The 12,750-nt window shown below is 54.4% G+C and overlaps 1 long non-coding RNA gene and 2 other non-coding genes across 3 annotated transcripts; 1 reads left to right on the top strand and 2 right to left on the bottom strand.

Moving 5' to 3' along the window:
- The first annotated feature begins 4,307 nt into the window (after positions 1–4,307).
- On the top strand, positions 4,308–6,211 carry LOC125330856. The gene is made up of 3 exons (XR_007205724.1): positions 4,308–4,322; positions 4,981–5,224; positions 5,739–6,211. It is a non-coding gene; the product is annotated as an uncharacterized LOC125330856 (long non-coding RNA).
- A 509-nt stretch (positions 6,212–6,720) lies between these two features.
- Positions 6,721–6,792, bottom strand: TRNAQ-CUG. The gene has a single exon. It is a non-coding gene; the product is annotated as a tRNA-Gln (tRNA).
- A 3,757-nt stretch (positions 6,793–10,549) lies between these two features.
- On the bottom strand, positions 10,550–10,631 carry TRNAS-AGA. Its single transcript has one exon. It is a non-coding gene; the product is annotated as a tRNA-Ser (tRNA).
- Between the last annotated feature and the right edge of the window lie 2,119 nt (positions 10,632–12,750).

Raw genomic sequence — 12,750 nt, 5'->3', positions numbered from 1 at the left:
CTATTGCTTCTGTCACTTGTTCTACTTGATGGCTAATTTGGCTCCAGTTACAGTTAAATTCAGCCATGAGAGACACCCCAGGTCAGCTCTCAGGAGCTTTCAGTGCAGGCACTCAGGCTAATCCTGAGAGTCACTACTTCCACGGGTCATCACAGATGTCCAGAAGACTGTGGCTCAGTTGAGGCAGAAAGTCAACACTGCACAATCCCATAGTGGGGAAGAGACCCAGCTCTGCAGGGAGGTGGCAAAGCTCAGTGGCAAGCAAAGCCCATGTTCAGCTGGAAGGATGTCCCCTGCAGGCCTGAGTGACAGCCATAGGGATTTGCTTACGGTCCACAGGCTGTACCACGGCCTGGTTTTGTGATCAAAGAGATGCCGTGTCCTTCCCTGAAAGAGACCCACAGCCACATTGACCCGTTTTGCTCAGCGTGTTCATCCCAGAGGCCAGAGACCGGGATGGCGGCTTTGGGGAAAGGCTTAGGGCAGGGAGCCCAAAGCTCACAGCTCTTTTTGCTGGGTCAGGAGTGGGGTTTCCCATTCCATACGTTTTACATTTCAAAGGGACACTGGATCAGTCTCCCAGAGCCCGTGGGTGTCATCGTGATGTGGAAGAGTTGGGAAAATCCCTGAGCTCCAGGCAAACCTGAGTCACCCAGTGTGGAATTCAGTGGACTGGGTGCCACAGACTCAGGCGTTCAAGGGTTAACAGAGCTCATATCCTCAATGTTCTGCTGCCATGAAGGGCATTTCCCCACCTCTTATCCCCATTCCTGGGTCACCATGTGCTTCTCTGCAATGTCCTGCATTTGCTGTCTCCCAAGGCGTGGAGATGTGCCTTTTGGTGGCTGCTCAAGGGCCGTAGTGACCCAGAGTACCCCAGATCCACCCCAGCAGGTCGGGATAGAGCTCTAGAGGTATTGTGCTCCTATCAACTGCTCTGGGCAGACCAAACTGCCCCGGTTCCCCAGCAGGCTCTGGGCCTTTGTCCTGCTGACTTCTAAGCACGGACACAGCTCAAGAAAGACGTCACTGTCCCTTGTGCAGCTCTCCCAGGCCTGTCCCTTGTCTTCCCCCAGGGAGCCCTGGGATTTCTTTTCTTGCAATTTGCGATTGCTGCCTCTTGCCCTTTGGCAGTGCACCTCTCAGGAGAGTTTGGCTTCATTCTCTCCAGAACCTCCAGGAGGTGGTGGAGACAGCAGCTCCATGCCCCCCTCCACACCTTGCTCATCTCCACCAGGTTGCACAAGCACAGTGCCCTCCGCCTCCCCCCATACGTCGGGTGCTGCAGCCCTTATGTTCTGCCTGGCCCTCTGCCATAAGAGATCACCACCACCTCCCTTGTCCCTGGGGACACCAAATGGGGACACCAACCCAGATGTGGCTTCTGCAGTGCCAAGGAAAGGGCACCATCCACGGGGTGATCAGATCCCAGGCTTGTGGGGTGGGATCTGGAGATGGACAGTAAGCAACTCTCAGGATTAGGGGTGAAAGCTCCCCAGAGGACTTAGAGTGAAAGCTCTCTTGGGACAGACTTTCTCTCTGCTTTCCAGCCCTTCTGCCCCAAAGGGGGGTTCCTTGTCACTGGCCTGAGAGTGCAATGCGGAGCAGGTGGCATTCCCTGCACATACCCGGCCCTGTTCTCTCCAGGCTGCCATGTGGCATGTGCTCACCAGTGCAGGCAGCCTCAATGTCATCTCCTGGTGGTCGTCCCCCTCGAGGACCTGGGAAGATCAGCTGTAGGAGCCCTTTCCATCTCCTGGTAGCTCCCCAGGGGTGCAGGGCATCCCTGGAAGAGCTGTCCAAGAGACGGGGACCTGTCTGACAGTGGCAGTGTTCAGAGGACAATGGCACAAGGCCCACAGCTTCTGGAGGCAACTGGGAAGTTTGTTCTTCTCAGAGCGGGATCAGAGGACTTCCAGTGGTCTCTCCTAATCTCCATTATCCTGGGTTGCCCTGCGTCCCATGGGCCCTTGAGCAGCCACCGAAAGGCAATGCCTTTTGGAAAGCTGCAGCAGCAGCAGCAGCAGCACAGGATTACACAGACGTACGAGGTGGTTTGGGACTGGTCCTAAAAGGTCTGGAAACGCCCCCGACAAAGGCAGAAATTTTGGAGGGAAGAGGCTATGTGCTCTGGTATCCCTGGAATGCCTGAGTCCAGGGCACCGTGTGCACTCATTTCCACATCAGGATGATTCAGGTTTGCCTGAAGCTCATGGATTTTCCCAACTCTTCCACATCACAATGATTCCCACATGCTCTGGGAGACTGATCCATTATCCCTTTGAACTGCAAAATGCATTGAATGGGCAAAGGGATGCCTGCCCCAGGAAAAAGAGCCATGAGCTGTGGGTTCCCTGCCCTCAGCTTCTTCCCCAAGGCCACCGTGCAGATCCTGGCCTCTGGGGTGGACACGCTGAGCAAAATTAGTGTGTGAGAGAATGGGTCCATTTGTCTTTCTGGGAGAGACGTAGGCACGTGCCTTTGATCACCTTCCTACGTGTTGATTTCCTTGTTCTCTAGAGGATCTCAGCTTCCCAAGCTGAGGCCAGAGCTCTGCTTGTAAAATGCATGAGGGCCCTGCTTAGTTTTTGAGGGACACACAGCTGTGGAGATTCCCTTAGACAAGTCCCTTGAGAGACAGTTTATTGAGTCCTTGGTTTTCTTGTCTTGGTTGTGAATCTGCCTCTCTTCCCCAGGCTCATGGGCAGAAAAAAGCAGGCTGTGGCAGAGACTGATAACAGAAAGCAAGGCCCTCGTGGTCCTCACTCCTCTCAGTGAGGAGCTTTCTCTCCGGCCCACAGTGATCCTACTTTGCCACAGCCCTGGAGAGGTGCGTCTCTTCTTCTCTACGGAACTGTGCAGCCTTGACCTTCCGCCTCAACTTACCCACCGTCTCCTCCTTGCCAAAGTGACCCCCGGGGAGAAATGCCTCTCAGGGCTGGCTTGTGCATCTGCACCAAAAGCACTTGAGGGCTCACTTGAGGTGTCTCTCATAGCTAAATTCTACTGTTGACAGGCGGGCACTGTCCCCATGAAGAGGGCAATGTGACAAAGGCAATCCGTGTGACACAAAGCCACCTCCAATCTTCCTCCACTCCAGCCTCAGACCTCTGAGCCAATTGGCCTTATGCTTCTGGGACACAGATGAATTGTTTTGATGTTGGGACACAGCCCACTCACTTGGCCCTGGTCCTGAGAGGAACTTAAACCACTCAGTCATCTGCTGGCAAAGCGGCACAGGGAACTGCCAGCAGTCCTGGGAACTACTAGAGTGTGTTGAGGACAACATCCTAGCACAGGGGATGGAGAGCCTGACCAGAGGACAGGCACTGCTGGACCTGCTCTTTGCATCCTTCTCTCTAAATAGGAGTGACGTGGATTTTATGAGGGGTGGCCAGTCAGTGCACATGGAATTGGATGGATGGCAGCACTCCAGGACTTGTGGTGGAGAGCTCGATGTCACACTTGAGCAGTGTCCAACCAGTGATGAGTGTGGGTTCTCAGGGTTTGGTGATGGGACCAGGAATATTTAACAGCTTGCTGGGAGACATGGGGGGTGGAAGGGGTGTTAGGGGGGATTGAGGGCATCCTCAGCAGGTTTGTGGGTGACACTGAGCAAAGTGATGTGGTTTGTGGGGCCGGTTAGCCTGTGGTACAAGAGACAAAGAGAGTCCTCTGGTAAGACAGTCCCTAGTACCAGAGAATTCTTCCAGGTTAGGGTGAGAAAAGAAGTGTCTCCCAGAATGCTTTGCGTTGCTATGCTAATGTACTCCAGTTCTGCGTTCCTGGTTGGCCGTTGGCCTCTCTGCCCCCTTGCTACCTTATATGTCCCATGCCCTAGAAAGTTCTCCACTCCAGGTTCCCCCATTGGCCCTTGCCTATCGCCACTGCCCTAGAGCTTTCCTATTGGCTCCCATTCCCTAGTCCTGCCTTTGTACCACCCGCCATGCCCTCAGATCATTGGTCTCTGATGCTCGCCACGCTCCCGTACTTAAACCTGGACTCTCCATTGTCTTTTGTCTTCGTCCCTTCACCCCTTCATGGTGCGGCTGCAATAAACCTTCGTCCATGGAACTCTACACAGAGACTCTCCCTGCCTCTTTGCCATCGACCGATATTACTGGAGCTATCAGTGTGTTTGTGCATGCACACATGTGTGAGTGTGTGCTGATCCTGCCGAGCGGCTTCGCTAAGGAGACGCTTTTGGAAGATCGCAGCACCTCGCGCTATGACACAGAAAAGCCGCAGCGCCTGGAAAGCGATAGTGGTTGGTACTCTAGAGAAAGGGATGCCATCCATAGGGACATGGACAGGCTGGACAGGTGGGTCTGTGAAAATCTCATGAAGTTCAACAAGGTCAAGTGCCAAGGTCAGGGCAATCCCAAACATGGACACAGGCTAGGCCATGAGTAGATCGAGAGTGGCCCTGCACAGAAGGGCTTGCAGGTTCTGATGGTTGAAATACTGAACATGAGCCTGCACCACGCGCCAGCAGAAAGCCAGTCGTATCCTGGGCTGCATCCAGAGCTGCGTGGCCAGCAGGTTGAGGGAGGGGATTGTCCTGCTGTACTTGGCTCTCATGACACCATAGTTGGGGTACTGCGTCCAGCTCTAGGACCCACAGCCTAAGAAACACACCGACCTGCTGCAGTGGGTCAAGAGGAGCCACAAAGACCATCGGGCAACTGGAGCTGTTGCTCTGTGAGGACAGGCTGAGAGGGTTGGGGTTGTGCAGCAAAGAGAAGAGAGGGCTCCCAGGAGACATTCAGTTTAGAAAGGGAGGGACACTTGGTTGGGGTGTGTAGGGATGGGACAAGGGCTACTGGTTTTAAACTGAAAGCAGGTATATTTAGATTAGATATTGGGAAGGAATCCTTTCCTCTGAGAGGAGTGAGACATTAGAACAGGTTCTCCAGAGAAGTTGTAGAAGCCATTTCAGGGTGCTCAAGCTAGATGATTTAAGATCCATTCCATCCCCAGGTGATTCTAAGAATCATTGCAGGATTCCGGGTTGTATGAAGTGGGAGCACAACATTTAAGATGAAAGACGAAGGGACTTCATCAGCAGCAAGGCCTTGCAAGTAGCCACTCCCAGGAGTTTGGATGTTTCACGAACAAGGAATGTTTGTGGCCCCACAGGGCTCTGGGACACGGCATAAAAGGCTGCGCTGCTCCAGGCTCTGCATCCTCCTCCTCTCTGGTGTGCCTTTCCTCGAGGAACGAGGTAAGCCTGAGTCCACTCCATCTCTCCCTGTGGGCTGAACTGCTGTCACGGAGGCTGTCCAGGCTGATCCTTGGGCTGCCTCAGCTTGGCCCTGACACAGAACTGTTGAAGGGCCGTCAGCCTTTCCATGGGGGTGGCTGGGGACAGCTGGGAAGAGGGGGCTTTGTTCCAGCAGAAGGGGATCAATGGGGCTCAGCCGCAGGGGGATGTGCCCAGCAGAATTTGCACCTGCCGTGGTGTAGCAAAATGTCTCCGGACATCTCTAACACAGCCATGTCTGTTCTGGACATGGGCTGTGACCCGTCTTTCCACAGGGGCCTTAAAGCCACTGTGCTGGGTCCTATTCCTGAAGTGGGGCAGCCTTCCTGTGCCGTTCCACTCACAGGGCACGAGGAGGGATGTGGGAGCTGTGGGCACAGAGCGTGTTTTGAAGACCGCATGTGTCCCTGGAGAGAGCTGAGGGACAGACAGACTGATCCTGAGGCTGGTTGGCGCTCCCTGCTCTGTGTTGCAGCTTTGCCTCCTGCGCCGAGAGATGTCTTGCTGCAGACCCTGTCCCCCACGGCCCTGCGGCCCCTGTGGCCCAACCCCCCTTGCAAGCAGCTGCAGTGAGCCCTGTGTCGCCCGCTGCGCTGACTCCACGGTGTACATCGAGCCTTCGCCGGTGGTGGTGACCATGCCGGGCCCCATCCTCACCTCTTTCCCTCAGAGCACAGCCGTGGGATCCTCTCTGTCAGCTGCTGTGGGCAGCTCCCTCAGCAGTGCGGGGGTTCCCATCTCTTCTGGGGGCTCCCTTGGGCTGGGGGGGTCAGGCCTGTGTCTGCCTTCCCCCCGCTGCGGTCAGATCTGCTGAAGCCGGCGGCTCATGCCCTCTGTCCTTGGCAAATGGGCCGATCTCTTTCCCTGCCTGTTCCCCGCACGCGTGTCCCTTGGTCTGTGTTCTGTGCCGCTGCTTTTGCTCCTTCTCATTAAAGCCTTTGTGCAGCATTGCTAGAGAGTTGTGGTCGTTTGTTCTCCTCCTCCCTCAGCTACCACCTGCTCTACCAGGGAAGATCCTTCCTTCTCCCATGGCAACAAATATAACCCAATGATGGGGCACTGCCCAGTGTTGGTAGAGCTCCTTGCACTGACTGCAGAGCAATAGAACGAAATTGGCAGGGAGGAGAGGAAAAGCCGCAGAGGAAAGGAGCAAGAAAGGAGCAGGACAAAGGACAAAGGTGGGCATACAAGTAATGCCACACAGAGTAACCTGGTGTTACTGTGGGAATGGTCCAACGTGGAAACAGCTGCCCAAAGAGTGTAGCCCAGTCTCCTGTTATTGGATGCGTCCAACATACAAGCAGAGAGTCCCAGAGCTGCCTCCTGTGCCTGACCCACTTTGAGTGGGTGATCTCCACCTCAGCTGCTGTGTGATTCATCAGAGAGCATTCCACAAGTGAACCAGGAGCAGAGTAGAGCTGTGAGGGTGTCAGCATGCTGAGGGAAGAAAAAAGCCAAGGTCCCACTGAGATTTGAACTCAGATCACTGGATTCAGAGTCCAGAGTGCTCACCATTACACCATGGGACCTCGTGCATAGGTGACCTCTGGCTCCTGTGCCCAGCCTTGCTCAGCCTTATGCCCCTGGCTGAGGCTGGCTGTCTCTCCATCGCCTTGGACATCCATCACCAAGTGCAGCCTTCCTGCAGGGCCTCCAGGCACTCTCTAATCGCGCCACCCTTCAGGGCAGCAGCACAGCTTCTTCTGCTGGCCCGGCGTGGCCTCTCTTACAAGTGCCAGGCTCGAAACCTCACACAATCTTGTCTTTCCCAAATTGCAGCAAGCTCTTTTGGACTCAGGGCAGGCCTTGGCAAGTCACCTTCACCCAGCAGAAGCCCCCTTGCCTTCTCTTCTCCAGCCCAAACCAGCCCCGCTCCTTAAGGACTAATAAGAGGGAAACATTGCCCCGTCTCTACAAAAGGTAAAGAAAGACCCTCTGCGGAACCCAGGAAAGGGGCTGGAGAGGCAAGGAGAAAGGACAGGTGAGACACCAAGGGCTGAGCAACGACTGAGCTCCAGTTCCTCTGGGGTAGAGGTTCACTCGCTGCCCATGGTGGAGAGCAACGAGGGCAGAGCCCTCTCTGGGAACTCTTCCTTCTCGGAAGGAACTTCACTGCAAGGCATCCCAGGAGGACACAAGTCCAAATGCCTGCTCAAAGCAGCACTGGAGACAAAGCAAGAAGCTAGGCGGCTCAGTGCCTGAGCCCTGTTGCAACCCCAGCGAGATGCCCAGGCATGGAGAACCACCAAGATCTCTGCACACCTGGCTCCAACAGCTCATTTGCTCTCTGGGAGTCTCTGCAGGATCCAGAGCAGCTCCCGCAGTCTGCTTTTGCCAAGGACGACCTGGCTCAAAGCCAGTCTGTGCCTGCTGGGCTGGGAGGTGCCCGGAGTGCCGAGCAGGAGGCCCGGCTGAGGGGAGCAGGAGCAGGAGCTCAGCTGCTCTGTGTGAGCAGAACTTGCAGAGGAAAGAAACCATGCTGTTCGGGAGCAGGAGAGGCCGGGCAGTGTGGAGCCAGGCTGAAGAAAAGCTGGTCTGCCTTGGCCAGGAATGACCGAGCCCTGCTCACCTGCTTGGAGGGCAGCTCTGACAAGCACTACCCCGCAAGGCTCCTGCAGCGCTGCTGCTTCCCGCTCCTGCCACCCGCAGCCTGCGCTGCCTCCTGCTCCTCCAGTGCCCACGGGCACTGCCTCCCACACTGCCACCTCACACCCTGGCCTGGCTCCAGCTCCTGCACCTCTCACACTGGCTGCCCCCTCCTTCCACACCTCCCTCCCCCTTCACACACCGCAGCTCCAGCTCCTGGCACGTGCCTGCGCTCCTCTGGCTCTCACACTTGGGCTCAGCACACTCACGCTGCTGGGTGCTCCTAATGGAGCCCCTGCAGTTGTAGAACACAAGTCCTGTTTCACTGGGGAATCCTCCGTGGTCCCCAGGCCTTTCAGGAAACCTCTTCAGTGCCATGGCTACTCTGTAGGATGGAGCGCCATCCGGAATATTCACGTGCTCCAGCAACGGTGCTGAGGGTGCCACGAGCTTCACAGATGTTTCAGAGTTGTGGTGGCAGCAGGAACCAGCTGTGTCCTGGGCAGGCCAACCGCTAAAGGTTTTCCAAGAGAGACGGTGCCCACAGCACCCTGTGTCTCCTCCACTCCCAACACCCAGCCACCTCTAGCCAATACAGTGTCCCTTGGGAATACCTGCTTGGCCCTGATCCTGGATCACCCTACAAATGGTCACGGCAGCAAACAGACGAGGACGGAGAAAGCTCCCAGGTCTTTGAGCTGAGCACATGTGGAGCAGTCTGAGCCTCCTCTGCCCCTAGAGGAGGTGCCCTCCTGTGCCTGGGAAGCTGGGGATTGAGCTGCCTGCAGGGAAGGGAGGAAGACCTGTGTGCCCATAATACGCAGGGCCTCATGGGGGGAGCTGTGCCTGCTGCTGCACAGCTGCCCATAGGCCATGCTGAGGGGCCCTTTGGGAGTGTTGGTGCCTGAGAAAGCCAAAGAGAAAGTGTCACCAAAGCCTAGGGAAAACCAGAAACTCTCAAACAACATCTTTTCAATGCTAGAGAACTAGGCATTACTTTACTCTGGCCAGGATGGTATTCTGGCCAAGATTTGCAATAGAAATTATTCCATCCACACGTGTCTGGTTTCTGCAGTGGAAATTTTTCCATCACACATGGTTCTTTACCAGATTTATCACATATTTTTACGTGAAAACCCCAAAGAAATTCTTCTTCATTGGACCTAAATTACACAATCCTTAGTATGCAATCTCCTATGGGTTATCGATCCCTTTTCCCTTGATGCTAATTTGGTGCTCTTATCAATCTTTTCCCAGACCACGTGTCTCCAGCCACACCAGGCGGTAATGTTAATGTCCATTTATCTCCTCTGTATCTTCTGGCCACTCCCAACCTGTAGATGCATGTTAAACTCTCATAATCTGGGAATCTTCTTTTTGTTGACTGACACTGACCAGGCCCCAGCCAGCGAAACTCAAACCCTGGGTAAACAGAGTCTTTTGAAGAAAAGCTTCGATTCCCCTCCTCCTGGGCAGAGGTGAACAAACCCCTGACTAAAGTTAGTTAAAAAAATTATAAAAGTTGTAGCATTTCTAACAAAAGCAGGTAGTGGGGGCAGAGAGAAGAGGAGCGCTATGGCCAGGGTTGCTCAAAGAGCTAGAGCCAAGCAGGGTAAAAGCTGTTGGGTGGGGCAGCGTCGGTGAAAAAGTACCCTAGCAGAGGATGGTTTCGATCCATCGACCTCTGGGTTATGGGTCCAGCACGCTCCCGCTGCGCCACTCTGCTCCCCCTGGGGCTCGGCTGCCACTGCCCCCAGCCGGGCCTGACCCTGCCTGGGCACTGCTGGCTCTCGCTCCCTCCCTTCCTCTCCGCTTGGCCTCCCCCGCCCCACAAAACAGACTCCCCCAAAAATTCATCTCCCTTGGGCATGCGCTCTACAGCTCCAGGGCCAGGCCTTGCCCTTCTCCCACGCCTCCCGCACACAGCCCTGCACGGCCACTTGCCCTTTGACCACCCAAGCTGGCGCTGCATGTGCTCAAGGCATCCCGGACGCAGGCTGCAGCCTTGGGCCTTGCTAGGGACGGGGGCACCTGAAATCCAGCGACATCCTGACGGCTGCAGCCCTGCCCAGAAATCCAGCTCTGCTCCCAGCATGCTGCGGGACTGCACCTGCCCGACAGTTTGGTTCTTTGCTGGCCAAGGAGGGACGCAGGCTCCCTTTGCTTAGAATTACCAACGGAAGAAATTCTCCTCTTTTAGCTGTGCAAATTCCGGTGCCTGAGCTCAACGCTGCTCACGGTTACCCTGAAGGAAAAGCTCTGAGTTCCAGGCACTTTGTGCTAAGCAGGCTGTCAAGCTGCAGGTCCTTGCCTTTCACGCTTGGTGCTAATGCGAGGTGACAAAATGGTCAGCTCCAGGTGCTGTCTGCATTTCCCCTTTCCTTCTTCATTGATGCTGACAACATCTCTGAGCTTCTTCTCCCTTGCAGGGCTTCCCCCACGCCAAGTGGCTTGGCTTGCAGGACACAGACCTTGCAGCAGCAATGGGCTTTTGTCCCCCTGCCCTTACATGTGCAGCTCAGGCTTTCCCCTTGCCCTGATGAAGGCCCTTCAGAAGCCATGAAAGGCATTGCCAGCAGCTCCTCCCTTGCAGCTGCTCTGCGGGAACAGCCGGGGCTGCAAGCGCAGGAGCCCTCCTCTGGGGCTGTGTCGCGGCTGCAGAGTGGTCAGCTGCCCGCAGCCCAAAAGGGGCACGCACCCCGTAGTTGGCAGGATTCGAACCTGCGCGGGGAAACCCCAATGGATTTCTAGTCCATCGCCTTCACCACTCGGCCACAACTACCTGCTCCAGCCCTCCCTGCCCTGCACATCACACGCCCTGTGCCATGACACCAATGCCCAGGCACTTTGGGCCAAGGCTCCTCTTACAAACGAGTGTTTCAGATTGCTTAAAAAATTGCTGGCAAGGGTATCAGCAAAAGCCAGATTTAAATATTACATGAAAGCACAACAAAGTTCCTTGGCAAGAGTCACTCTACTACTTACAGAACAGTTAAGGCACAACAAGGAAAAACAAGCAACAACAAAACCAAACAAAATCCAAGCAATCAAAACAGAAATAAACCAAGAACTACCTAGGGGAATGTGTGTGTTTGTGGGTGTGTCTCTCTCTCTGTGTGTCTCTCTCTGTGTGTGTGTGTGTGTGTGTGTGTGTGTGTGTGTGTGACAAAAGACATACAAGGGGCAAGGATATAAAGGAACACAGCCTAAAAGCTTAACAGCACTCAAACTTAACAGTATTTTAACTTAACCTATACATTAAACCTAATTAATATCTTAACCTTAAAATTTAACAGAGGAATAACACTTGAATAGCATTTAACCTAACATAGGACTTCGAAGTTATACTTAGCAACTTAGCAGAAGAACAACACTTAGCAGCATTTAGGTAAGTTTATAACTGTAACTTAACTTTACTTACAGGCCTAACTTACTTAGATATCCAAGGTACTTAACCATCTAAGAAACCAGTATTTCTCCCAGATTTGCTATAGCATATGCACACGTGCACGCACACAGACATAAAGAGTTAGTGTGAGCAAGTTACCTGTGAAAAATTCCCCACAGAGGTCAGTGAAATGCTCACTTTGGATGCCTTTGCATCTCCCGACGGGCGAAGGGTCAGGCCTCAAGGAGTGAGGGTGTCAGCCCAGGACTCGTTGTTGTTCGGCAATCCTCCAAGTACTGCAAACCTGAGAGTTTGCTGGCTCTGAGAGGCATCTCACTCAGAGGGAGATTGCTGGTCGCAGCCTGCTGCGCTCCAGGAGAACTCAAATGGTCTCATTTTGGACCGCTGTTTATAGGGTCGCAAGAGAGTGGGCTTTAGCCATAACAATGTTCCATCCTAGCCACAGTTTGTGTTGCCACTTTTCTTTGAAACTGTGAGAACAGGAATGCTATGGCGTTCAGGCAACAAAAGTATTTTCCAAGACCAGTCATAAGGAAAACAGGAGCTCGTTAGACAGCAGTTCTTGGGAAGAGACGGTGTTTCTGAGAAGCTCAGGAAGAGCTGAGAACAGGCTGTTTTCAAGGCCGAGGCCTAATGAGCGTTTCTCAGATCTCAGTGCGGCCTGAAAAAGGAGGGGGGAGGAATGCACCCCCACAGCTCCACTCCACCTTTGTAGTTGGGACCCTTGCAGAGCCAGACGGGCCCCTGAGGCCACATTCCAGAGGCCCAAGGGACATAAGCCCAGGGTCTCTGGCTGCAGCTCCCTGAGCCTTGGCCTCAGCCAGGCACCTGGGAGACCCTGCCCTGTGGCTGTGGTCATTCATCCTCTCCTGTGCTCCTCCCCCTGACAAGCCTTGACTGAACCAGCTGCAAGAGGAAGCATCCCCTTCACCAAACCAGCTGGGCAGTGAAAGGTCCCTCACCACACCAGGTGCTGCTGCATGATACAGCTGGGAACAGCCGTGACCATAACAGCAGCATCAGCTTCCCATGAGCAGCATGAGCCACGGTGGGGAACAAAGGATCATCAGTCATCCCACGACAGCCTTGAAACGTTCTCTCGATGAATTGTAGCCCAAGTGGAAGACCCCCATTGTTGCTTCAGTTTTGGAAACAATTTCCAAATGTCTTGGGAGTTGTTTCCAGAACTTACCACCATGGATTATGTCCGAGATGGAACCTTACTGATGACTAAGGCAAATCATCTTGTGAGCCTGTAAACAGCTCTGTCCTGAGTGAGGCTCTTGGAGGCCTCCTGGACCACAGTGGGCTGTGCCAGCACCTCCCTCTGGGTGGAACGTCTCTCGCAGCTTGAGAACCATAAAGCTGCGGTACTCGAAAGACCACCACTGATGACGTGGCCTGGTTTGATCCACACACACATCCACGCACACTCCTCAAAGTCCGACCCACGCTTGGTTGAGAAATGCAAAGGGATTTGATGTGAACATTT

The sequence above is a fragment of the Corvus hawaiiensis genome, chromosome 10 (assembly GCF_020740725.1).
Source record: "Corvus hawaiiensis isolate bCorHaw1 chromosome 10, bCorHaw1.pri.cur, whole genome shotgun sequence".
Taxonomy (NCBI): Eukaryota; Metazoa; Chordata; class Aves; order Passeriformes; family Corvidae; genus Corvus; species Corvus hawaiiensis.
The sequence above is the reverse complement of the archived record's forward strand: the minus strand, read 5'-3'. Positions and strand labels throughout refer to the sequence as shown.